This window comes from Drosophila obscura, unplaced genomic scaffold (assembly GCF_018151105.1).
Source record: "Drosophila obscura isolate BZ-5 IFL unplaced genomic scaffold, ASM1815110v1 contig_36, whole genome shotgun sequence".
Classification (NCBI taxonomy): Eukaryota; Metazoa; Arthropoda; class Insecta; order Diptera; family Drosophilidae; genus Drosophila; species Drosophila obscura.
The window spans coordinates 2,763,628-2,787,073 of NW_024542824.1; the positions used below are offsets into that span (position 1 = coordinate 2,763,628).

The 23,446-nt window shown below is 39.9% G+C and overlaps 1 long non-coding RNA gene across 1 annotated transcript; it reads right to left on the minus strand.

Moving 5' to 3' along the window:
* Positions 1 to 5,747: 5,747 nt before the first annotated feature.
* LOC121404700 lies at positions 5,748 to 6,552 on the minus strand. The gene is made up of 3 exons (XR_005968150.1): positions 6,057 to 6,552; positions 5,850 to 5,997; positions 5,748 to 5,772 (listed from the first exon to the last, which is right to left on the minus strand). It is a non-coding gene; the product is annotated as an uncharacterized LOC121404700 (long non-coding RNA).
* Between the last annotated feature and the right edge of the window lie 16,894 nt (positions 6,553 to 23,446).

The window sequence follows — 23,446 nt, forward strand, 5'->3', positions numbered from 1 at the left end:
TCCTTCCTGAACCTCTTAAGTTCCTTAACAATTTAAAACGAAACTCATAGTACACCTTAAACACCTATAAAGTCACTTTAAAAATAAAATAAACCAAAAAAATGCAATTAAAAAAGTAATACAAAAATTAAAAATAATCAATAAAATAAAACACAAGATTAAATATAAAAATAAAAATTTTAAAAATGCTTTATAAATATACATAAATAAATTAATTGTAGTTAAATAGTTACATATTGGAAATTACGACCAAACCTCTTCCTAATGCCAAAATACTCCTTCTCTTAGACCACATCTCAAAATCCAACATCTCGTCATCTATTATTAGTGTGTCCTGGTTTGCTTTTCTTTTGCTTTTCTTTTTTCCAGTGAACGGAAAATTAAGTTGTTACCCCAAAAGGCAAATGAAAACAATGATGAGGCTGAGAGAGGCGGCTGATGAGGCTGATGTTGATGACAGACCAAGAAGAAAATGCTGCTAATTTGCTCGTTTTGTATTCATGTTGATATTTTCCCAGTAGCCACGAGCCACGAGCCAGGACGGCGGGAGGCGCCCCCCTCCTTCCACATGCCACCTAATTGTTGTCCAGCCCTGACACAGATACCCCAATAAAACAGGACACAGAAACAACAGAAATACTACGGGTACGGAGCACTGGGGCATGTGGCCCGGGACACCGTGGGCGGATGGAGGCAAACAAATGTAAAAAAGCAACCCTTTTTTTGTTACTGGTAAAAGCCAAACAAATGAGTTTTGGTCAACAGACAGAGACCCAACGTTGGCGTATGCGTAATATTATTTGCTACTACATATTTCTGTGTACTTTTACTCGCCTTCCCCTTCCTCTTTGGATCTCTCATTCTGCTCTCAATTTGATTAGGTAACAAATAAGCCGCACAAGTGGCTAACCAACCAAAATCCCGCAACAAATAAAACAAGTCGAAATATGAAACAATATAGCAGATGCAGGGATTTCGATGGCCGAAGCTGTTAATGCCCTTATAAACACATCTATTCTGTGGAAAACCCACAGGAAATTTTATTTATTTATTCGTTAAGTATTAAAATTAATATATAAAATTAATTATAATAAATATATAATTCTACGAGAAAAGACAGACATACATACCGCAAGTCAACTCTTTCAGTGGCTGCCTCACAAACATCTCCCAAAAATCGTAGCACCCCCTCCTCAAAGCCTACCCTAACAATATATAAAACATATTTTTGATTTATTTGAGCGTGTAAAGGGACACAGGCAAACAGAAACACAGGAAACGAAGCCAAACAACAGAAGCGCCAAAAAGTTTCTCCTCTGGCGACTGTCGAGGACACAATTGTCGGGGCCTCCTGCTTCTGCTCCTGCCACGACACCTACGATAATCCTGTTAAAATTTGTTTGTTTCAATCGTGGCAAAAAGTTTTCAACACGACAAACAAAAAAAAAAACTTTGGCAGGTTAACCAAACTCAAATCGATTTGGGAATCGCGGAACGAAAGAAACACTAGCTTCGGGATAGGTTAGGGAAAGGAAATTGATTTCGTATGCCATCAGAGACCGTACCGTCCGTCACGTACCCCGAGCAATGATTTTCCCAAGGGTTGAGGGGGGCGAAATGTGGCAATAAAAACACACAAGAAAATTCACAGCGAAAATGTTTCTTTGATTTGACGCCAAAGCGATGGGCAAATTAGCTGCGCTCCATAGTTGCAATTTTCCAGCTTTTCCAGCTTCTGCTCCCTATTTCTTCGCTCTCTTCACTCTGTCTCTCTCTCTCTCTCTCTTTTTTATGTATGACCATAAAATGTTTTCGCGCGAATTTTAATTTTACTAAAGGAACGGATGGATAGGAGATCCCCTCTACACATAAATTTTCTTTGCTTCCGCGGGGTATTTGCGTTTCCATTGTTTCTCGGGTGTTTTGTTGTAACTCATTTGAGCGTAAAGCATCGGAGTTTTCCCCTTGAATTTTCTTTCCTTTTTATGAGCAGTTCTCATTGATTACAAGGGGTATATTGTAGTTGGGTAAATATTTAATTTTACTTACTACAAAATAGTTCTTTTCTATATTGTTGCAACAAAAATTCTTTGAAATCTGCTAAATTGTAAAGAAAAAATCCCAAATAAATTACGAAAAAAGGTTGCCCAGGGTTAAAACTCCCTCCTCAAATACTTGTACCCTTTTTTCCTCGAACATTATTTCAAATCTAAACTTTTCATAGTAAAACTTTTTTTAAAAGCTAATAATTCACTAAAAGGTACCTCCCCATCGTTTTACTGTTTCGAAAACGTTTGCCCATATTTTCTGTATATGTTTTGTGTGTATAATGTTTTCGCCCCCAAGTGTTGCACACATGGCGTGTTGCACACTTGTAAATGCAATCGATGTGATTCAATTTGTTCGAGCATTAGATTCGATTTATTAATTAATTTCGTTAGTGCCACACTCGCACTCATAAAGTGAGAGAGACAGCGAGAGTTTTCCCTCTCTGTGTTTTTGTGGGGAAAAACTTTACCCGAATTTCCTCAACTAAATGAAAAACTGGGCCAGAGAGATGTGTGTGGGTGTGTGTGGTAAAAGCATTTGACTTTTTTGGCAAAATAAAATTACATTTTCGCATTCGAATTCAATGAGGAGTTCATAAAAACAATTATTTTCCAAGCCTCTAAATTAGATAATAATAGGAGATAACTAGAGTTAATTATAAAATCTACATAATTGGCTCAATAGATGTACAAAATATTTGCAAAATTATACAAATCATAGGAAATTATTGGAAATTTATTAGGGTTTTAACGTATTTAATTGGATTTGAAAAAATTCCGTAAATTATTATACAATTCATTAAATCACAGTAACACTTTTTAGAGCTTTTAGAAACTAAGCCACACTGGAAGAGAGATTCAGGCAGGACTCTCAGATATGCTGCTAAATTTATGCATGTTATGTTCTTTATGTTGCCTATAATATAATTACATAGTATCCCACACAAGTTTCCGGAGGAAAGTGCTCCAAAAAAAGGGGAAACCCAAACCAAAAACACGAGACCTACTTAATGGGCAACTTGAAGACAGAACACAACTTAATAACTGGGCCACAAATGTGAGTACAACAACTGTTTGGGACTACAGACTGGGACTGGGACTTTGCTGTTTATTAAATATCTTCCTGGCGGTAATTAGAGGGGAAAATTGCTTGTAACACATTTAACCAACAGACAGACAGAGAGAGACACAGAAGGAAGCGTGCAACAAATGTTGCTCTCGCACTCGAAAGTCATTAAGTTGTGACTGCGACTGCCTCTTGAGTTCAAACAATTATCTCTTAAGATGAATGATGAAACGTTCTCGTTTAGGAAACAACTATTTTCTTGTTATTAAAAACAAATTATTCAACTATTTTGCAGACACTCGACGCAGACACGAAAATTTATGTAAATGATGGCGGGAAATTACAGAGAAAAACTCCATCATTCACAGCAGCGAAAAACTTTCCCCCGCAAGTGCGGAAAAACTAATCAATCTTAATGCTCGCAAAACGTACAACAACAAGCAAGCAACACACATTTGATGTCATTAAAAAATGTTGCAGGTAAATGGAAGAATGCCAGGGATCCAACATACACTAAAAATAACAACAACAAAACGAAAACACGGAGAAAAGCGAGGAAAAATGCTACCAAAACTTTAAGAAAAGGCGTGGCAATGGGGGAGTGGAATTTGACATTTGCGTTGCAAGTATTTTTGTGACGCTGCTTCCGTGATTGATGTCTCATCATTCAACTGGCAAAAAGAAAGAAAAAAAATTCTTTTATTTCTTTTCTTTTTTTCTGCGAAAAAGTTTTTCGCCTCCCCAACCTTCGTCCGTTCCCACCACCATAAAGCTGTTTTTACAAATGTTTACAATGTTGCGTGATTTGCAATTGAATGGGAAAGCGAGGGAAAAGCAGTGGGGAAATTGGGGGAAATTTGCTGCAAGGAAATGAGAAGATGGATCCTTAAGAGGTGAGACTTTCTTTGGGGTTCCTTTCTGCACCCTTCCGGCGTGTGTCTAAAAATATGTTGAAATATTTATAAATAAATCGAGTGTAGGTCCCCCTCGAAAGAACTTTTCTTGAAATAAAGTTAAATTAAAACTGAAATTCTTTTCCCTTAAAATTACTTCCATTTGTTTCCCACCTTTAACCCTCTCAAACCCTACCCTTTTTTGCACCTTCCTTAACCCATTTGGAGACTGATTTTCCCCCTTAACTCACATATTTTACAATCTCTCATCGATTACGTGGAACATTTTTGTAATCCAGTCAGATATTTTTTCTAAATTGTAACCTTGAAAGGAAAAGCACACACAGAAAAGAGAGATACAAGAAAAGAAATAAAAAAAATATTTATAAAATTTAAACCCTTGCCAGAGAGCACACACAGCCTTTCCGCCTTAAAATCTTTCTGCAAACGTTATATTTATTTATTTATTCGTGTTTTTTCTCTCTTTCGTATATCTTTTACATGTTTTCTTTTGTTGAAAACGAGAAAACAAACCGAAAATTTCACACGCAAATCCCATAAATACAAACAGCAGCAGCTACCGTCGATGGCGATGCCAAAATAAATTATCTGGAAGCGGTACCACCCCCCCACCATCCATCGACATGTATGGAACGACCCCGTAGTATCCATAGATTCCGTAGTATTTCCTCTCATACTCGTACAATTCCCACAAACAAAACAAATACATACTTCAACAAAAATTGGCATGCAACATCCGGTGGCGTCTACGCTTAGAATTGCATCAACAGAAGGAAATGATAGCTCCATGGAGCCGCAACTTTGGATACCCTTCAAAGTGGCATTCAATCCATTGCCTATTTTTAGAATTTAAAACATTTTGATAGACTGAAAGGATTAATAAACAAGCTCTTTCTCTTTCTCCATCGTCTCTGTCTCTCTTATTTATTTATTCATTATACTTAACACTTTTTATTCTAAAGAAATTCCCTTCACCGATAGCAGAGTGCCAGAGTACCCACTGAAAGTGTATGTCAAGAGCAAATGCAGAACCATCCTGCAAAGCAAATGTCGAATTGAATGTCAGAATATTGTTTTGCCTTTTTGGGATCAAAGAGGAGGAAGCATACGAGCAGGAGAGCAGGACAGGGGACAACAGGATCCTAGCCAGCTTTTGTGTGTAAGCCAAAATGCATGTCAATGAAGAATATTTTTGGCGGGCGATATGCAAACATGAAACAAAATAGAATTTAGTATAAATCATACAGAAAGAGATTTTCGAGGGAAAGACAGTTCCAGAATAATATTATGACAAACGGGGAAAAGCCAGCGAGGATTCACCTTTTTAGCAAACTTTTGTGCATTTGTCATGAGTTTATTACGTCTTTTTTTTTTGGGCGTTGAATGCAATTAGTAGGTGTGGCACATCGGTCTGGACAGGAGATGGATTTGTTTTTGGAAGGATAAATGATTCAGATATGGGGCGCATAAGGCAGAATAAACAATCAAAATTCCACAGAAAACCGTACCATTTCCCTTCCCAACTCTAAAAGTAATATAAAATAAATTTTAAAAACATATTTGTAGCACATTTAATTACACTATCAAAAGCAGCCACTAGAAAACCCCATTCAGAGGAGGTGGTACACAGAAAAACTCTACAGTACCAGCTTTTTTTGACAGTTTGAGTAGTTTCCAGATACAAAACAGAGGAACGGAGGAACAGAGGAACAGAGGGACATACACACACACACACACAGAAGTACTGTACAGAAATGGGGGAATTTTTGTGGCAAACAAAAGCAAAATATGTACGAGTACGAGTTTTCATACACCACTCACATTTGTGACCTGATTTCTGGCCTTATCAATGCAATGCTTTTTCTTGTTTGTGGTTTCTGTTGGTTTCTGCTGTTGTGGCAGTCACATGACAGTACAGTACAGGACAGGACAGGACCTGGCTCCTTGGTTGCAATCTGCAACACAATCTCTGCTCAACAACGGAAAAATGAAGTTATTGGAAATGACTGTCAAGCAAAACGGCCATACACAGCTCGGTCTACACACAATCACAGGTCGCAGGACGTAGGACCTCCTCATCCTTTTTGCCTTTCTTCTTCTTTGCCCAGCCATACAAAATGTTTGGCATCTTTGGATTTCCTTTCTTCGCCAGGCGCCATTCTTGGGATGCCACCGCCACATGGCAGCAGCACTTTTTACTCAGACTCTGACTCAGCCTCCAAATCGGGTGGACGAGGCAGTGGTGGAGCAGGAGCAGGAGGAGTAGCGTGTCGATAATCAGACGTCAGCATATAAAATTCAGAGCTTTACTATTCCTGGCAGCTCTTCTGCTTGTCTTTGGACACTTCCCAGGGATATGTGCCAGGCATCGGCATCGGCATCGGTAGGGTTTTTGTTTGCTTTCTGGGACTTGGAATTCAATTTGTGGGAATTGAGTTTTGGTTAGAGAATGAATGGGGCTTCGAGTAGCTGCCATATGATGTGAGAATTTTGTATTAGGTGTTCGAAAAGATGAATAAAAAGGTTTCTAATATGTTTAATGGTGGGATTTTTAAATCAAAACTAGATTTTCTGTACATCGATACATTGTGTGAGACTTGTTTCTATATGTTCCAAATTCGACCTATTATATTTGTCCTTTGTATTAAATCTTGTACAAATTCAGAAAACCACTCAATCGAAATCCCTTTCATCTCTCGTTAATCCATTCGTATTACTTTCACTCCTTTTATACCCCCACTTTGATTACCTTGTCCATTAACACGCCATTAAGAGCCGCAATTATATTACGAGTATCCTGTCATGCCCTCTGTATACCACCCGTTGGGTCCCATCATCTTTAATAATGTTTAATTGATTTTGATCAATGAAAATAGCCGTTTACATCGATTCAAACAAATTGCGAAACGGGAACAAGGCTTGAAATAATATTTAATTAATTAATAACATATTGACAATGAATGAAGCAATTAACACACAGCTTTGATTATGGCGACAGTTCTATTGATTATTACGAGAAATCGAGATAAGCCTTTCACTATGAATATTGAGTGTACGAGCATCGTGTGTATTGTTTATTCATTTATTGTATTTCATTTCAATGCGAATTCGATTTTTTTATTCCGCCATTCATTTGCGCATTCGATGCATTAATGGGCAATTAATTTTTTATTTGTCAAACCAAATGCCAATTGAAGCGTAAACATTTCAATGGATTCCCCCACATACACAGGTGGTGCCGTATTTGGTCAGACAAAATTATCACCATAAAAAATACGTGTGGACGAGGGGATGAATATATTCCCCACAAAAAATGATAGAAAGCAGTGCTTTAGGGTCGAAGATGTCAATACCCTCGAATTCGTGCATGCTCTTTTAACATCTAAACACGCATATACCAATGCATGCTTGTAACTGTAACTCTCTCACCATCACTCCATCTCGATAGCAAATAGAGCAATTAGGAAGACGAGCAGGAGAGCATAGAATGTTCTAGAACAAATGTAACTGTACCCAAGCTGTAACCCCTTCGCCAACCACTCATCTCGATCGCAACAAGACTTTGACCCTGCTTACATATAGACATATGTATGTACATATTTACCACTCAACCCCTTTCCATCACACACCCACGTTCGCTATTTTTTTTCGCAGGCTGTAGTAGACAAGCCGAAATATTCGATCTCTCTTTTGCATTGGGACATGGTGAAGGAATAAGAGAAGAAGAAGAGCATCGAATGTTCGAGAACTAAGTCGGCTGCGCTGCGCCATGCTGAAATTATACAATGCATGCTTGTAACTGTAACTCTCTTCCCAACCCCTCCATCTTTCGCTGGCAAAGAGAGCAATTAGGAAGATAAGCAGGAGAGCATGGATTTTTCTAGAACAAATGTAACTGTAACAAAGCATTCCCCTCCACCAACCACTCATTCTCTCACGCACCTGGACTTTGATCCTACTTACATATATACATATGTACATATCTACCACTCAACACCCTTCCCATCTCACACCCATTTTCGCTATTTATTTTTGCAGGTTGTAGTAGATCAGCCGAAATATTCGATCTCTCTTTTGCATTGGGACATGGTGAAGGAATATGAGAAGAAGAAGAGCATCGAATGTTCGAGAACCAAGTCGGCTGCGCTGCGCCTTGCTGAAATTATGCCATGCATGCTTATAACTGTAACTCTCTCACCAACCACATCTCACTGGCAAAGAGAGCAATTAGGAATGCTTATAGAATCATACAAAAAAGAGTATAAACAGTAAAGAAAAACAGAAACACACAATTCTCCCTCTTACCGATAATATTTTCCAGTTACTTTTCCCTTGCTTGCATCTCCTTTCGCACATAAAGTTCTGACGATTTAAAGAAAGACACCGCACGCCGACTTAGACGACGGAAACCGAACCGAAACCGCACAGAAACCGAAAACCGCAAACGAAACGCACGAAATTTCCAATAGGAGCACACATTTTGGGCATATTTATTTAAGGTGAGGCATTCGGGGTCGTAAGTTCGTGTGAGCACACAAGATGAGAGAGAGTCAGATCACAAAATTTTGAATGCCTCACCCCATCACTTCACTTCACTTGGAACGCATGTTCCTTTTTCACTCTCTGCTTCACTGCGCTATTTTAGGATGTAGTGGACAAGGGGACAAATAAAGCGCATTTGCACACACACACACACTGATGGGATGATGATTTTTACACATGAAAAAAAAGTGATTTAATGCACTATCTATGTAGATATCAGATTTTGAATAAACTTTCAAGCATTGCCGCATTCTCCCTCGCCGAATTGCCATTTTTCGCCATTTTTCTGCTTTCTTCGCCGCCGCCGAGTTGCCAATTTTCGCCATTTTGCTGCTTTCTTCGTCGCCGCCGCCGCCTCACTTTTAATCACTGCACTACACTTCACTGCACTACACTTCACTACACTGCACTTCACTTCACTACACTTCACTTCACTATTCACTTTCACTATTTTGCGAATTTAAACGCGGAGCCGACTAACGACGCACCCGCATTGCCCGATTGAAAAAAGTGGACTGAGAGCGCGGCTCAGATGCGTGGGCAGCTTAGGCTTTGTTCTCGAACACTCCATGCTCTCCTGCTCAGCTTCCCAATTGCTCTCTTTGCCCATTGGAAATTGTGCTCTCTCTCTCCTTTTGCAATAGGAGATCAAATGAGTGTAGTTGTGTGTGCGAGCGAGATGGAGTGGTTGGTAAGAAAGTTACAGTTACAAGCATGCATTGTATAATTTCAGCATGGCGCAGCGCAGCAGACTTTGTTCTAGAACATTCGATGCTCTTCTTCTTCTCATTGTCCTTCACCATGTCCCAATGCCAAAATGAGATCGAATATTTCGGCTGATCTACTACACCCTGCAAAAATGAATAGCAATCGTGGGTGTTTTTGGAAAGGGTGTTGAGTGGTAGATATGTACATATGTATATATATATGTAAGCAGGGTCAAAGTCCAGGTGCGTGAGAGAATGAGTGGTTTGTGAAGGGGTTACAGTTATAAGCATTCATTGTTAATTTCATCATGGCGCAGCGCAGCCGACTTAGTTCTAGCACATTCCATGCTCTCCTTCTTCTCCTCTTCCTTTACGATGTTCCTCAGCGAACGTGGGTGTGTGATGGAAAGGGTGTTGAGCGGAAGCAAATACTGAGCAATAACAAGATGGCTGCATGAGCGACCTAAAAACCGGTTCTTTGGCGGGTCTTATCACTACGCCCCATAGACAGAGCGAGCGCACGGCTATGCTCTGTTCGTCAGCGACGAGCAGAGAGAGCTTAAAAAGAGCGCAGCACAGTGGGGCTTTCGGCCATTTCAGCTTGCTAAATTTTATCCAAAGCGCTCATAAAATTTTTTGACCTGTGAAACTCCATTTCGGCTGATTCCCCACTGTGCCGCGCCAAAGACTTTAGCATTGACTTGAGCCAGTAGCAATTCAGAGCATAAAAGCGAATTGACGAAATAGCCTCGCGCGACCGTACCGTGAAGCGTCAGCATCTTGGTATGGTACAGTCTTTGGTGGAAGAGAAAAGAGAAGGGTCAAAGTCTAGGTGCAGAACAGCAATGTAAGCAATTAAAGTTAAATGTCATGTAAAATGTAGAATTGCACGTAGAAAACATAAAATTGAATATTTTCATAGAATATTAGCATTAATCAATGAATAAACGTTATAAAATAATATAAATAATTATAAAATTTAAGTTTGGAGTTAGAAATTTACATGCCAAAAAGCACATAAAAAATCCATTAAAGTACAGAATTCTCTTTCAAGAGTTTAATCTTGAATTAAAATTCAAAGTACCCCACTGAAACTGTATAGTCATTAAATAATTATACAACAAAAATAAAGCATAGCCGTCTGAAGTGCCAAATTGCATTACCTTTTTGCTTAATCAAATGTCAGAATGGAAAACGGGCAGTGGGTGGCAGCTCGGGGGGAATTGCATTTAAAAGTGCATCAATATGCAGTCAGATGGGTTTTACATATGCAACAATATTTAAATTAATAATGCACACGGGACACCGGATCGAATCAGGGAATCTACATATGCATATACTATATATTCACCGTTACCGTTCACCGTTCGTTCCATCCCCACCCCACCCCCATGCACACGCTTATCGGATGATGCATTTTATAAACCAGCAGATATATTTTATACATTTTCACAGGGCCTGATTTCACTTCCGATTTCCACTGCCGTCGTGTGCAAAATTTTCTCTCTTCCTTTTTTTTTCGCCGGCCCGATTTTCTGTGTTGTTCATTAATGAATTAATTGTTCCACCGGATATTTCAAACATTTTAGATTTGTGGTTTTTAATTTCCTGTAAAATAATCGGCCAATGATTTCACATAACCCACAGCCCACCACCCACCACCCACCACCACACGATTTCTGTGCGCTTCGTTTTGGGTGAAAATCAAATGAAATTTCATATAAATGTAAACATTTTGTGGTAATTTTGGTTTTTCCGGCCTGACTTTAAATTGCTGCCAATGGACAGCGAGATACAGAGAGCAGGAGGGAAAGGACTCTGCAGAAATGTTGTGACAATGGTTGGCCAGGGTTGCCAAATGACTGACAGTATTTGTAGTTGTGTGTGTGTGTGCGTGTGTATGTTTGTTTAGTGGTTAAATTAGACTAAGTGCAGTCAGCAAATGTCAGCTTTTTCGTGCTGCATTTTTACGATCTGTGGGCAAAACTTTTTGCACTAATAGAAATTATAAATTCGTGAATATTCTAAAAGTGGTTCTCTCTTTTTGAGCTACGAGATATGTACATATGTGCGAACAGCAAAGACTATGCCAAATGAAACAACCAAGTGAAGAAACTTTGATACCCTGCAGATGATTGAGATTTAAAAGAATTTCTGCGTTTCTATTGTAAATATTAAGATCTTATTGGTAGGGAGAATATAAAGAAACTAGAGACATTTAATGGTAGATATCAATGTACAGTAATTATTGCAAAGTTCAGACGATAGGACAGTGTGACAGACAATGGGACTCGTATGCAAAAAATAGCCCCCTTAAAAGCATCTTAATGTCGAGATACTTCTGGTGGATAAATATCCAACTGCTTTTTAAATATGGTTTTATTCTGATTTTGGGCAGCTTTAAATTCTTAGAAATTGGAAATATTATTTAGACAACACAAATCTAGTTTCAAACCGATCAAATAAAATTAGTGCTTTCCCAAGAATATGTTTTTAATGTTTAAATGGATTGTGTGAAATTTCCTGAATATAGCAGGAAAAAAGAGTCAGCAATATTCCAGAGTAAGCTTTTGGGAATTAGTGCTGGGTCTATCAGGAACTAAGTAATTTAAGAAAAGAATTCAAACAGTCATTAAATACTGAAGAATTCTGCCTTCAATCTATTGCACAACTTTCTAATGCCAGAGTATTTTAAATTCAAATGGAATTCTTTAAGTTGCAATCGTTGCTGAAGCGGACAACCCTTTTCTGTTCGCCTTGATTTCTCTGTTGATTTACCTTCTTCAGGTCAGATGATTTCGTTAAGCCGCTTACTGCCCAACTGGTTGGCCATTCCTTAAAGATTTTTCAAGTAAACTTGGCAGTCAGACCGCACTCCTCCCCCCCTTTTGCCCGGGCTGGGGCGTCCATTGCGGCCATCGCAAAAGTTGTTTGTTTGCCATGTGCAGTGGGCCCACAAAACATATTTCCGTTTCATTTACTGGCCAACAAAAATAAAGCGAAACCAAAGAAACTGGAAAATGCGAGAGGAAAATCGCTGGCCAAAAAATACCAGAAACTACAACGGGCTGAAGAAACACACACAACTCCATAAACTGGTCTCGACCCCCGACTCCGGGAGAGTGTGTACCCGGGAGTAGAAATTGCTTGTAACCTATTTGGCAGCCAAATTTCATCATCGAAGCCCAAAAATTTGCTCGACCACAAAAATGTTCGCCCCAACTTTCTTTTTAGTCCTGTTTTGTGTCCTTCGTGCTGTCACAGAACGTTTTGCCCGTCCGCTGTCGTCCTGGAGCCGCCTGTTGGCTAGCTACTTCATTTTCAGGTCTCTCTCTCTTTCTATTTTGGCCAGGGCCAGGGCAGGCCAGGGCCGGGCGTCGTTAGCAAGCGGCTGGCGACGACGACGCCAGCAAACCTAAAAGGACCGCTATCCTGCAAAATTCTTGGCACCCGACATCCCTACTATCCCCACTATCTCCCGCACAGGCTCTAGCGCCGTCGCATTCATGGGCCCGACAAGATAAACAGCATTTTAGGCAAAGGTCTTGCAGTGTTCCGAGTCCTGTCCAGGACTCTGGCGCGACTATTTCTGGATGGTGTTTTTCTTCTTTTCCTTGGAATACTCTTACTCTGAGGGTATAATGATGCCCGACCCACATCCTGGATCTCCATTGAAATCTACATATAGTGAATATTCGATGTCGAGCAAATATGATATCAAATATATTTTAAACCGATTTTGGTAAGTATCGAAAAGTAACGTTAATCGATAACGATATATAGCTTAATTCTGGTTTTTGTAGAGTTTGGTTATTTATCGTTATCTATATGATAACTAAATGATAAATCGGATATTTTTATCGATATATTAACGATAAATCAGCAAGGGTATCTATCTAGTTCTACGGCACCAAATCCTAACCTTGCCCGTTCTCTGCTCGCCTTTGTCGCTATAAATGCCATGACTTTTGTTATTTTTCCTTGTTCCTGCCTGCTACCAAATGTTGTTCAGTTTGTGCCACATATATGTGTTCATTGACCGCATTTTAGCCAACTTTTTTTCCCCCCAGCAATTTCTTTTATTTTGTACCCACCCACAGCCAATGCTAACTCCCAGCAACCGAGCGGAGCGAACCATTGAAAGTGCATATATCTACATATATGGGCGGCAGTTTAACATTGATTTTTGGGTTTTTTTTTCCATAAAGTTCAATGAGTTTCTGTGCAAAAAACGGAAACTTTTTGGCCAGCCAAGAGTCGAGTTTAATGAATGAAATCACAAATATATATTACATAGATATTGTGGGCTATAGCGAACATTGTCAATATGCAGATAAACTGTTATGGGGAAAAGTATTTTTGGCTTTGGCAAAAGGTACAACAGCAGACAAAAAATATAGTTATATTCTGTAAACAATGTCAAGAATCTATTAAATGTAAACGTAAACGTAATCTCTCATATTAAATCTTGCAAATATATTTGCAAATGTAGCCAAAAGTGTACACAATTTAACACACAGCCATGTGCCGGAATCACTCAACAAGCTGGATCATTTTATGATTTAACTACAGATTAATGAACTTGAACAAAAAACACACACAAAACAGACCACAGAGCAGGAGTAGAGTGTGGCAAGTGGAGCATTAAGATGCCATTAAAACCGAAATAACCGTACGGAAAAGCCATGAAAAGACAATAAATAATTTGAAATTTGACCGCAAGGCGCAAGGCCAAAAGGCCATTCCATGGGAATGCCTAAAAAACTATGTATCAAAAGCGAAGGGGAGGTGCGGGAGCGCTGAGCTTCCTAAGAGATTTTCCCCCCAAAGTGTTAATAGCTCATAAATATTTGAAAATGTTTTGCATTTTCGTTTTGCTTTCCGTTTCCGTTGAAGGAGGTCCCTGGCCAGCAAACGGTGGGGCATCCTTTTAGCCAAGCACTTGTCGTGTGTGTGTGTCGTTTGTCGTGTGTCTTGTGCGGTCGTCATAAATGGAGGATAGGATCCATAGTACGTCCCTTAAGTGTGACATAATATCTGAAATATTTTGTGCAAAGTTACACAAAGGATGGAGGCTGCAGGATGGAGGCTGCAGGATGGAGAATGGGTGGGGAGCAGAGCACATGTGCTTGCCTTGCATGGCCATTTAATTTTGCAAAATGTTTGTTTGATGTCCTTAATAGGCTTAGAGACGCTGCTACCTTGCAACCGAAAAATGATGAAATATTCAAAAGTTTGTCGTCCCCTCCACTCCCCAACCCAATCCAACGACCCGAGTAAGCCAAGAAAGCTGCAAGTCAAACACACACAAGTTTCACCATTTTTCTGCTGCTTTTCCTTGGCTGCTTGCTGCTTTCTGCTTTCTGCTTTCAGCTTTTGCCTGGCACATATTTCACTTGATAATGCCACGACAAGGACCAAGTCCACCTTCGGGTTCACTTAGATATCCTTTTAGCCCCATAGCCTTATCCTCCGTAGCTCTTGAATTGCATTTGCCTTTTCACACACATCTGTACATACATACATACAGGTATGTACATATATCTGTGCCACTGGCTGCTGTGCAGTGGCGCGATTCCTTGAGAAATGTCGCCATCATCATACATACACAGGTAGTTGGTCTCTGGTCTTGGGTCTTGGGGGGGGGGGCACAACTTTGGGCCATTGAGGTTGTCGAAAGTTTGTCTATTCATTAACCCAAATATACTCGCCCTCCTGTGTGTGCAGAGGGCATGGGAATAACACAAAAGAGTAGGCCAGGTTTAAGCCTAAAGTTTCACAAGCTAATTTGCATTTTTGAGTGACTGCACACAGGACTTTCGTGAAAAAAAACCCTTCTCCCTTCTGCTAGCCATGACAGTTGACAGTTTTCAGACTTATGTCTGCCAGTTCTTAGACTAAACGGGGCTAATCGCATTTGGTTTGGCTGTAGGCCACAGGGCATGTGATTTATTTTAATATAATAAAAATATAAATACTCTTTTCCCACTTGATTTCTATATTATATTTATTTATTTATTATTCTATTTTATTATTACATTATTTATTATATTTCTATCTTATAATTATAAGGTTAATAACCCAGGCAAATGCAGCATGAGATTTTTCAACTAAAAACAGTTTAAGAGCAAGTGGAACTGTCCTTCGAGAGTGAATAAAATTTCAATGAACATTTTTTGCTTTGAGGAATAACTCGAATATTATTTAGCTATTTTTTCCCGCTCACATCTAAGCAGTCCAAATGGCATTATCTAATCAACAGCTTTTATCTGCCATCACACATGATGATTGCTGTGCCTTTTGATGACAGTCCGCAGCGGCCGTGCCGCAAATCATGAACGCCCAATTAAACACTGCCTATTTTTAATCCCGGCAAAGTCTTTGCCTTTTCGTAATTATTTTTCAACAAAGTGAATGGGCGCTCCAATGGGCTCGGCGCGCCTGGGCTCATAGAAAGTTGAGATAGATTGTGTGAAATCAGCGCCAACCAATTTCAAATCAATCACCAACAAAAAAAAAAAAAAAGCCAAGCAACGAATCGGAGCGCCTAATCGAGCGTAATGATTGCGTTGGCCTCAACAGCCAATACTCGTAGAGGAAAAAAAAAAGAACGTGCACAAAAGTTTCCATTTCTGGTCCTGAATTTGTGCCAAATTAAGCGCTCATTATTTTAAGTGTGCTGCCAAAAGCAAAGGAAGAAATTCAACAAAAATTCTATCTAATAGAAAACTTTAAGCGGACATTGTCGGGCTATTTAAAGTTATTTCGGTTCTTAATGAACATGTGTTTGCATGGCATTAAAATTAAATGCTGCCGCTCATTAAAATTTTAAACATTTAAACGAGAACACGAAACAACATTTCAGCAGGGAAATGTTGCTTGACATAGTTTTGGGTAAGGTTGCCCCTGCCCATGCCCCTGCGGCCAGCATGCATCATATCACAATAATAACGAAGCATTTAACATTAAATGTCAGAAAAGGGTTTCGGCTTTCGGGTTCCATCATCATCAGCATCATCATCAACAGGAGCAGGAGCAGGGGCAGTGGCACAGCCAATGGAATGGATGCCCGGGGGCTCCCTCAAAGTGTTTGGTCACTCATTTGGAGCGATGCGATGCGATGAGGGCGAGGGGCGAGGGGGGCCCGTGACCTCCAGGCGGGAGCCATAAAACAAAAACCAACATATTGCCAAAGAGAAAGGGTCGACGACACAGGCTGCTCTCTCTCTCTCTCTCTCTCTCTCCCGCTGATTGACCGACTGACCGACGCGGACATTGGATATGCGGACATGCGACATGAGACATGGACACGAGTTCAATTCAATTTTTCGGCCATGTTTTTGTCATTTCCATATATGCAAATGAATATGTTGAAAACCCCGGATAATCAAGCAGCCATCGTGGAAGGGTAAGAGAGGCGCAAGAGCTGCGTTCCACTACCAAATGGGTTAGAGGTTTTGGTTGGGCGTCCTGCTGTGGCATCGGTTTTCATTAGAGTGTAGCCAAATGGTATGCGTGTGTCCGCAACTTGGATAGATAGTCGATAAACTGGGAAAGCTCTGCTGGCAGACAGCAGCCTGCTGGCTTACTGCTGGGTAAACCTGCAAATCTTCTATGCCATAATTATATTTGATTTTCGCATTTCTCACCCCTGAGCCTTAATGGGTCTTAACTTTATTGATTACCGCTAGAATTACATTAACTTGTAAAAGAAAGTAGTGTAAATTGTAGAGTCCAGATAGCATTCATTAAAGAAAATCCCATAATTGTCAGGAAAATGTTTTAGGTAAAATAAATAAAATAAATAAATAAAAATAAATAATATATATATTTTTGGTAAATGCTAAAAAATTCCTACAAATTATATCCCCATAGAGAAAAATAGCAAATACTCGCTTAAAATATCTATTACATTTTTTAATACTTTTCTTAATCAAACAATTCCTGAAATAATTTTTAATCTTTCCCAAAATTAATATTTTAAAATTAATCAGAATTTAAACTATTTCATGGCATAGGCTGCGTGGCATGGGCTCTCTTCGTGCCTCTCTCATCAGCCAACACGGCAGCGCAATAAACTCCAAAAACGAACAAATGCTGGAACCAAATATCTCATAAATAATGACAGGGGCATGGAAGTGATGGAAGGGAGCGGGATGCCAAAGGGCGTTTGAGAGTGTGTGCCCCAAAGCAGCCAGGGGCTGCTGGCCTTTGGGCCAACATTAAATGCTGCCAAATGATTTGCAGCTGACGAAAGGCTAAACCGAATGCAGGCAACAGTTGTTGTAAAGAGGATGGGCCTACAGAGTGGATGTTAAGGGGCTGAAGGAGCAGCAGGAAATGGAGAGAAAGGGATGGAGCAAGGTCCAATAACTAGAGGGTCAGGCGGGGCCAGAGAGAGAGGCATTCCAGAGAGCAGCGCTGCCTTACCCTCCATTAAATACACCTTTCCAAGAGCGAGGGAATGGCAAAGTGAATCCAATAGATAGTTGGACAGATAGATAGTTGGATAGAGGACAAATACAAAATACAAATGAACATACGCAATGCGGCAATCAAAAGCCAACAGGCGGCCCAAAGAGAGGAGTGCTCGAAGCGGGTAAAGGCACCATCAGAGAGTAACAGGGTACTTTAGATGATGGCAGGGTATAGCAGGGTGTAGCAGGGGTGTATGATGCTACATAGATACAAACGTGCATAGAAGGACATCCGGTCTTTGGCAGACAGGCAGGCAGGCAGGCAGGCTGTCAGTACCAACAAATGTCATCAGGCAGTCCAAATAATAATAAAATATACACTTAAGCCTCGCTTTGTCCATGTGTGTGCTCCCTCTATCCACCCCCTAAAACCACCACCCAGTGTCCCCACTCTCCTCCCTAGCAGACTCTGCCGCCGACTCCGACTGTGCGTGGATTTAAATAAAACGGAAATTTATTTCGACAAATGGCATTTACTTGCAACGGATGTGCCGCCATTACAATGACACGGAAAGGCTACAGGCACACACACACACACACTCCAGGACATATAGGACTCCACAGGATCTGTGTCTCTCTCTCTCTCTCTCTCTCCCTTTGCTCAGCTCGTGCGCAATCCCAAAACGAGAGTCAGAGTCGAGTAAGCCAGCAGGAAGGCAGACGACTGACTGACTGACTGTCTGAATGCCTTCAATGTGCATAAGTGGGATAATGGGTCAGGCTAAGCCACAAGATATCCAAGTGGCATCATCATCATCATCATCATCATCATGATTCCGATGATGATAATGATGACTATAATGTCTCGTACCGGAAAGGAAGGGGGGGGGAGGAGGAAGAAGCCTGGGAACACGCACAACTCAGTTTTGCCGTATGATAAATTGTAGAAGATATCACGGCGGACTCTTTTGCATATGTACATTGTACTTTATAGTGCCACCTTGCACAGAGAGAAAAAATGGTTGTTCGGGCAGCTTGGAAGCAAATATGGAATAAAATATGCTTTAATCTGTATATATTAAGTGCTAGAAAAGAAAGCACAGTGATTGGCAGAGAGTAACAGTGTTGGTAAATTCTGTAAAAGATTTTCTAATAATAATAAGACTCTAAATGGATGCATAACATATCTCACACGTTCCCTGCATTATTTATCTCTTGGAAATGATCTCTAACAAATTCCCATTTTACAATCACCCAATAATTCGCTCAGTACATGCCATAACTTGCGGCACAAAGGACTTCTTGCCACAATGTTCCCCCATATCATACTTATCCCCACGGTCGCTACCGCTCTCTGCCTCGCTCTCTCTCTTGGGGCATTTAGCATTCATGAGATAATAATAACAGCAGCAGCAGCAGCAGCAGAAAACTGAAGCCAAGTGGACAGCAATAAATGATTTCGAGGCTGAGGCCCGAAACATGTCATGATTTCTTCTACTTCTCCTCTCTCCTGTTTTGGCGTTTTGAAAACAACAACAAAAAAAAATGCCCTAACACAACATTGCGTATACGCAATGGTAAGTGAAAGAGACCGACTCTTTTTGGCCACGGGCAATAGATAATTTGGGTTAAGCTCACACGCACACACACACACACCCCCAACATACACCCGGCCACACACACACACACACACACACACACACATTGCTTCGATTCATGTAATATGTTCCTGGGAATTTTTACTTTGATCCATTTACTCTTTTTTTTTGTTCTCTGTTGGCTGTTTGGCTTTTTAATAAAAAAAAAACAAAATGTTTTATTTGACTAACTTGTTTATGTTTCGGCCTTAAAGTTCGGACAAGGGTCCTTTACCAGCAACAAAAAAAAAAAAAGGGTTTCTGATTGTGCGTATCAATTTTTATGGCTGGAGGGCCTGGAGAGGCGTGGCCGCGGTAGGGCTAAGCGACGGACGCGTGTGAATAGCATAGGAAATGAAATTCTTATCAGGCCATTTGGGGATTTCCCCTATTTACAGGGGCAGTGTGGAAACGAGTTACTTAAGTGATGGGAAATTATATTAAATGCAATTTATTAAAGAGAAATGGCAAACAGATTTATGGTTGATTTTGCAGATGTTTTAAAATTATTTGCAGCAGCGGCACACGTGCCCCGACATGAAGGATATCCGGTACTCAGTTTTTGGGAATGCTTCTCTGTTTGAAAATACAAATAAAAGATTATTACAAATGGAAAAACTGCCACAAGGCTGCACAAGGTTCCTTCTGCAACTTTTGAACCTCATTGTAACCCAAACAGTTGCACAATCGTTCAATTAACAACACATTGATGGCCGACCGACCCCGACCCCAACCCCAACAACACTTTCACCTTTAAGAACCGTTAACCGGTAACCACAGTGTGCCCCCGTTTACGCGCGCCCCTCTGCTAATTGAATTATGAAACATCATTTCGCGTTGTCTGCGTTAACCATAAACGCATTAAGTTCGCGTTAATGAAGAATTATGCAGATGATGTCCCGACCAGGTCCAGACCTCAGACTAGACTTCAATAAGCGAGGAAAAAAAGTGGAGCGAGCATAAAGCGAAAGCCTTGGCCATTAGCAAGTCTACTTGGGCAAGTCCTTTGCAGTCCATTAAAAGTGCACAGCACACGGGACATGAGACGGGTGGGGGGGGGGGGCTGCAGCTGGAAAAACTTCTGCAGTGAATTTGCTGAATTATTAATTAACCTCAAACAATTATTTTTTTTTTTAACGAAATTTTGTGCGCATAATTAAGCAAAGGAAAAGCGACGCTTTGGAAAGAGGAAAGAGAAACATTTAAAAAAAATCCTATTAAACCGCCAAGGGATTCCAGGAATAAAGAGGGATAGGTGGGATGGAAAGAATGGGCCGATAAACAATGTACATTGTAATTAACCTGAAGACCAGCCAGCAATTCAGTTGGAACTCCGCCTCCACTTCTCATGCAGGTGGCTGAACAGAGAGGAGAGACTGAGGCAGAGAGAGAGACAGAGGCTGGGGCTTAATTGCATGCAGAACTCCCGAAGGACTCACCCGAATGAATGACATTCATTTTCGCTTCCACTGTCTTTGCCTCCTGCTGCACTTCCGCTTGCCACACACACACACACATATCCAGTGCGGAAAGGATAAAGCCAGGCAGATCCTAGAGGAGTTACAATGAAGGTAGAGACGGCGACAGAACTCGCTGAATGTTGAGCAATTGGGTCGCTGGTGAATTTCATAAAGTATTCTCTCATTGAAAATAATTAAAATGCGTCATGCGTTCAAAATCAAGCAGCGTGGAAATTTAATTGTATTGAAACGAATGGAGGAAAGGTCCTGGTCCTGGTCCTGCCTCCCAATTTGGAGAAGACTAAGAGTTGAGAATGAATTGGGTTCCATTTGGCAAGTGGGGTAACAAATGAGTTCATTTTCCTCTGTTATTTTCTCCTTTTGTTTTTTTTTTTTTTGGCAGGTGATGGAGCAAACAAATATGGAAAAAATTGGAGTGCTGAAGTGTTCGAACTGTGCGAAAGGAGTGGGCGAGGCAGCTCTGTAGAGGCAGTTACTTGAAGGAGTAGATAATCCTTAATTAATCCAGCGATTAAATGTATTAAGGTTGCCAGAAGAATCAACTTACTGCGTGAGCGTTGAAACTTATACGATTTCCACTCTGGATAATCCATATATTGCATAAAGATATCATTGTAAAAATTAATAGCACAATATTTGGCGTTTTACCATACTTTTTCTATCAAGTCCACTGTTTGAAATGCTTTAAGTGGCTGTAAATTAAATAGTTCCAGCTTCAACTATAAAGCTATTTTTGTGCACTTTACAACACTGTTGATGACACTTTTCATCTGTCAAAAATGTAAGCAGTTCAATTAACTTATGGAAATCAGACAATCCTTATTTAAGACTCTGTGCGCATTAAATGTATTTAATAAGTATCTTTTGCAGAAATACACTTAATGCCAAGAGAATATCAAGGTGCTCCCCCACTTTTTTTAACCCCACCTTTAAACGAAGTGATGGGGGTAATACACCAATCCATCATCATTTAAGTACATTGATTGCCAGTAAAATATTCCTTTCCTTTCAATAAAATTCAGCCTTGTGTCGATTACCCACCAGCAGGTAGGCAGCGCTCCTGCCACTGTCCTGTCCATTCAATTATAAATAAAGGCTTAATTTTCATATGCATATAAAAATATTTCTTTTGCTGTTATTCTTTGCATTCCATTCTGCTCTACTCCATGGCTGACACATGCTACATTTCCCATCATCAAACGCGTATCGAGAACAGGCACCCAAGGCCACAAGTACACAGGGAAAACGATGATGGGGAAGGACAAATGAAAATGAAAAATACAAAAAAAAACCCGCAGCTGTCATTGACAATAAAAATAATAACACCCATTGACTGTTCAAAAGTCCCTGCCTCCATTTGCTTGCGACTCTTTATTTTTATCAATCACAAAATAAACACTCAACTGTGGGAGTGGCAGGTCGCGGATATATATATATATATATATAGATATAGTATATGTTTATGCTTTTCGTTTTCAATGCAAGCAATTTTTATAGGTATTACACACACACACACACATACACACTGGCATGTGAGCCCTCCAGGAAGCGTCATATCACTTTGATATTCTGCCACAGTCAACAAAAAAAAACAAAAATACATAAAATATTGTTTAATTTTCGCCAGTTTTCCACCATTTCTCATTCCCATAATTGAAATATGCGTACAAGAAAATGCCATTTGATGATTTGTATATATAAATAAAAATAATTTCACATTTTTACGATTTGTTTGACAAGGAATCAGGCTACAAGAAACAAGATGTAAGACCGTCCCGTCCCACCCCGTCCCGTCTCATCTGTCTCGTCTCACCCTCTTGAATGATATTTCATTCCCTCGCCCAACAAAAAAGAAGCAGATGACAAAAAAAAAAGTAGATAAATATATGGCAGCCCCATAAACAGGAGACCAAAAATCAATTGACAATTTATTGTTTGAAACATAAAAAATGAGCGAGAGTACCAGTCGTGCAGGCGGAGGTGTTATTCGGGCTGGGGCAGGGCACAAAAATCTATATTAAATTACGAGCCAGCTAACAAAAAACTCAAATAATAATAATAAAACAAACCAGAACCAGAAAGAGAAATGACAAAAGGAGAGCAAAAGAAAAAATGTTGGGGCTAATATCTTGTATCATGTATGGAGAGCAGGGATATCCTGTTATAGCAGACTGATAAATACAGATATTTGTAGATTAAAATCATAGCTAATTCAAGCTATTTTCGTAAACAAATAGTTGGTATTATGTGTATTATATTATTGACTTCTGAAGTAGGGTTTCTGCACTGCTCTCGGTCAGGTGTGCCGGCAGTTGCATACTTGAATGTTGGAGGGTAATAATACGAATAAAAATAATTATAAATATTATTATATAATTAATTAGTAATTATATAATAATTAAATAATTAATTATTTGATTTTTAATGGGCATTCTTGTGCCTGAAATGCCCTTTGAGGCATACCTCTATAAGGGTATTTAACAAACCGAATGCTATGAAATATATCGTTTATATGTCATGCACATATCTCTATATATATACATAGTGAAGAGATACATATGTACAAATGTGCATTGCTTGACTTTTTGCGGCCATTGTTGATACTGGTCCTGCTTCTGCTGCTCCTGTTGTGTG